We start from the raw sequence: 5,022 nt of genomic DNA on the forward strand, positions 1-5,022 counted from the left end.
CTGCTGGAGGTTACATCACAGCTTTTTGAAGTCCTGTCAACTAGCGCTGTTGTTGTTAGCAATGCATCTCAAACACAAGAAATCAGTATACTTGTAAAATTCCAGAGCTTGTATGTTTAATTATTATATATGTCTTGTAATTAGCATTTTTTTGTTGTAAATGGACAATAAATCTGTCTTGCAGAAACTTTCTGTGGATTCCCTGGAGAGTTTGGGAAACTTCTGTGTTCTTTTATATACTCCTCACTTTCTACTGAGCTGCTGCTTCAGATCTTTTTTTATATACAGAGCTACTGAATGTCTGTTCACAGAACTGAATGAAATTTATGCACAAGTTTGTCTGCGTTAAGCTAAGTGGTGCAGGGTTGGACATCTTGCATCTATTAATCTTTCAGGCAAGCAGATGGTGACTTTTGTTTAACAGCCATGATAGGCTGCTATTTTGTAAGCCATAAGAGTTTAAACTTCCTTTTAATTTTAAGGAACTGTTGACACATCATAGTATTAACTGTTTCATACACTTTTTTGTTCCTTTTCCACATGATATATAGGGCTACTGTTTTCTTTTGTAAAGCTCTCAGTGTTTCATTGCATTAAATCATTTTGTTAATGTCTATTTTGTGTGGTTACTGTCTTTGTCGGATCTATGCTTCGATATCCTAGGATGATTTATTTCTTGCATTTCAGTAATAAGGACCAATCTTTAATCATGAGCAGTTTCCTTTGAATTTTTTTTTTTTTCCTGTAGTTTTTAATATTCCTTGAGTCCATACAAGTCATTTCATGGCTGTTTTCCTGTTAGTATTGTAAAGCTTCATTATGCACAGTCCAAACAGTAAACTTAAATACACTTACATTCATGAACATCGGTTTCTACCCACATTTACTTCATGAAAAGGAATCTGAAATATTGGTCTTAAACTGCATGGTCAATAGAGCTTCAATTTGCTATCATGAAGTACTGCAGTACTTAACTCTGCAGTCAGTGCATTATGGTAGATGAGGCAGTCTTTTATCCTTTAGCATTAGAGAATTAAAGTTGTTATGAAAACAGTTTTGTCTCTCTTTTAAGTTATTGCAACCTACGGTTAAGTAGTGGTAATGCAGACAGTAATGGATTATGGGGAGAAAATATATCTGACATTCTACTTCTGGGTCTACAAATTTTCTACAGGGCATTTTCAGCCTTCCTGCTAGGTTGTAAGAGTTGGTGTGTGTTGAGGTACTGTCCCTGCACCTAGGTAATGGGAAAAGTTGATTTTTCCACCTGGAATTGCAATTGTTGAATGGAAGAGCATAAGATAGGATGAAATAAGGCTACTTTACTTATTTTAGGGTGCATTTAGTGATGTGGTGTTGTACTATGAAGTGGATTTTTCCTGTCAGACAGTCTTAAGACAGACAGTATTTTCTTCCCCTAAGAAAGTTTCTGGGGAAAAAAAAAAAAAATAATTGAAAGGACAATAAAGACTGTTTCTTCTGTGTGTTCTCTATTCTATGAATCAAACATACTACTTTTAGTAATGAATACAGAAATGTGTGTATAAGATACTGTGATGGGAATTCAATTCTCATGAGCTCATTTTTTTTAAAAGTACTTCATAATACAATGAAAATTAGATTATTCTGACTAGTAAAACAATTCTTAAATGTAAGATTATTTTTCCTACCATCTTGAAAATATTACCTTGCAGTTAAATTTTTCAGTTGAAGTCTATGGCTGTGTAATTATACCAGAAATGTAGAGCTTATGCATAGCGATAAGGTCTACAATATACTTAATATGTGATGTCAGTTGCACTTTTTAAAAATCACATATGTTTATGCTGAATTGTCTGCCCTTACTGTGCACCAGTATTGTAAACAATAACATTAAAATTACTTAAATCACTTGTCCAGAGAGATTGCTTTTATTCTTTAGTTACTTTTTTCTTCTGCACAGGTCAAGTAAGGAAGAATGTGGTGATACTCATGCAAACCTTGCTCATAAATCATGCCACAGCTGTCTTGGGTGTAAGAATGAACTGTTATTCACACCAGACTGATACAGAACTATATAATAAGATCATCCTTCTCCTTTATACAGTCTGCGAATGATACAATGTTTAAATATCTATGGGAACTTGAATTAATGCTTTATGAACAGCTGAAGCTTTTATTTCTCAAGTTGTTGTAAGCAAAACAACTCCACTGTATTTAACAAGATTAGATGGTAAGGAAAGAGAAAAAGGAGAATGCAGTAATGTTTGTGTCTGCCATATCTTTCACATTTGAAGTGATCATGAAGTAGTAACTTGAATTCTAAGAGCTCTGTGAAATATCCCATCCATTTTGACAGCAGTCATAGAAATAGCCTTTTTGTGGAGGTAGAAACCTTGATGTTATTATTTTAAGGCTTTTTAGTGCTTTAAATTTTCTCTGGCCCATTTGGGGATTCTTGTGTGAAGATTAGTTAGCAGAGTTCAGTCAGGTAGGAATTATGAACAGAAATTTTGAAATAAAAGAAAAAATACTAGACTGCATAGCTGAACTTAGAGGTTTTAGCTGCCATTTACAAAACTTGTTTTGAGTGGTTCCATTCTGCTGCCCTAACAGGAAGTACAAACTTCTGCCTTTCTCAGTAAAAGTACTTAAAGTTTGCAGTCTTTCTGAAAGCTTTTGCTATAGACTGCAATGTTTTAACATCAAAGGACCAGGTCATGTTGTTGTGATTGGGAATGTATCTGAGTGCAGGTATGAATGTTCATGTGTGCTGCACAGGTCCCCTTCTGTTAGCCAGCAGGTAGGTTGATGTTGGCTGGCAGCCTAGCTCACACCTAGCTGCTTGTTTGCTCCACAGTAGCAGGAGGGAGGAGAGATTTGGAAGGACAGAAATGGAGAAAGATTTGTGAGTGGAGATCATGACAGGGACAAAGGAGTGTGGGTGGTGAATGTGCTGCAGAAGCAATCAGTTGCCACCTCCTGCTAGCAGTCTGGTACCTGAGTTACACTCTGAGCAATGGCTACTTGGAAGAAACTTCACCTCAGGATTCTATCCCTGACAGTGTCATAGGGTAAAGAATGTCCCTTCTGGGTAAATTGGGGTCAGCTGTCCCCTTTCCCAGCATCTTTGCCTAATCCTGTAGAGTGAGGAACAGAAAACTTCAATGCTGCAATCGCTGCTAGGCAATAGCAAAATAACTGGTGTCAACACAGTGTTGGTCATAAACCCAAAACACAGTGATGTGCAGGCTGCTATTAAAAAGTTAATTTCATCCCTGTCAGACACCTATGAGTGGATTCAGTCATCTCTTCTCTAGGGCTGTGTTGTATTTGGAGGGAAAGGTAAAAGAAGGGAAAGATCATTAAACAATGATTTGAGCTCCCAGGTAGTTACTGCAAAAATTGAGTGAATACCAGTGTATGTGTATGTATACAGAATCACAGAATCACAGAATTGTAGGGGTTGGAAGGGACCTCCAGAGATCATCGAGTCCAACCCCCCTGCCAAAGCAGGTTCCCTACACCAGGTCGCACAGGTAGGCATCCAGGCAGGTCTTGAACATCTCCAGAGAAGGAGACTCCACCACCTCCCTGGGCAGCCTGTTCCAGTGCTCCGTCACCCTCACTGTAAAGAAGTTCTTGCGCATGTTTGTGCGGAACTTCCTATGCTGCAGTTTCCAGCCGATTCCCCTTGTCCTGTCTCCACTCACCACTGAAAAGAGTCTGGCCTCGCCATTCTGCCCCCCACACCTTAGATATTTATAAACCTGGATCAGGTCCCCTCTCAGTCTTCTCTTCTCAAGGCTGAACAGACCCAGTTCACTCAGCCTTTCTTCATAGAGGAGATGCTCCAGGCCCTTCACCATCTTCATGGCCCTCTGCTGGACTCTTTCCAAGAGATCCTTGTCTTTTTTGTACTGGGGAGCCCAGAACTGGACGCAGTACTCCAGATGAGGCCTCACCAGGGCAGAGTAGAGGGGGAGGATCACCTCCCTCGACCTGCTGGCCACGCTCTTTTTAATGCACCCCAGTAAGCCATTGGCCTTTTTGGCTGCAAGGGCACACTGCTGGCTCATGGCCAACCTGTCATCCACCAGGACACCCAGGTCCCTTTCCGCAGAGCTCCCCTCCAGCAGCTCATCCCCCAGCCTGTACTGGTGCATGCAATTATTCCTCCCCAGATGCGAGACTCTACACTTGCTTTTGTTAAACCTCATCCGGTTTTTTTCTGCCCAGCTCTCCAGCCTGTCCAGGTCTCGCTGAATGGCAGCACAGCCTTCAGGCGTGTCAGCCAATCCTCCCAACTTCGTATCATCAGCAAACTTGCTGATACAAATAGATATCTGTGCTTTCTTGACGAGCCTATAAAGTTTTTTCAAAGGCAATATCAAGCCTCATAATAAATGAGAATATAAGGTTGCATCATCTCTAAAAGCCTGATAAATTGGCGTATCTGTATGTCTTTCCATTTTAGCACTCCCTCAGAGCTCTTGCTTAAGGAAAATGTCATATACCATGGCAAGATTATCTACATGAAGCTTTTCAAATCACCGTGGTCCTGTAGGCTAGTCACTTCACCAGTAAGAAATTGGATTGGAGAGTATCCAAGCCCAAACTCCCCCTGAACATGCCAGCTGTGTGCTTTGCCAGCATCTGTGCTCATCTCCTCTTCCAGCATTGCTGCCTTAGCACTTCTGTTTCTTCCACAAAGGAAAGAAGTCATGCCTCTGCCTATCCTATCTATTTATCCATCAGGAAGGGGGGAACAGAAATGCTACAGAAGCAGCACTGAGTATAGAAACTGTCTTATTTCAGGCGTTTTTAGATTCCTGCTTCCTACTTTGTTGGAGATTCAGGAACAGAAATGCCAAGCACCTATGCTTTCAGAAAATGCAAAATTGATTTGAAAACACCAATCAATCTTGGTCAATCTTGGCGCTGTGGTTGCCTGGGCAATTGGTTTTTAGAAGTTGGAATTTCTGAAATGAAATAGGAATTTCTATTTCTGTGATGCTGAAAGCCACTCTCAATCCATGGTAT

Source organism: Tetrao urogallus (genome assembly GCF_951394365.1).
Source record: "Tetrao urogallus genome assembly, chromosome: 1".
NCBI lineage: Eukaryota > Metazoa > Chordata > Aves > Galliformes > Phasianidae > Tetrao > Tetrao urogallus.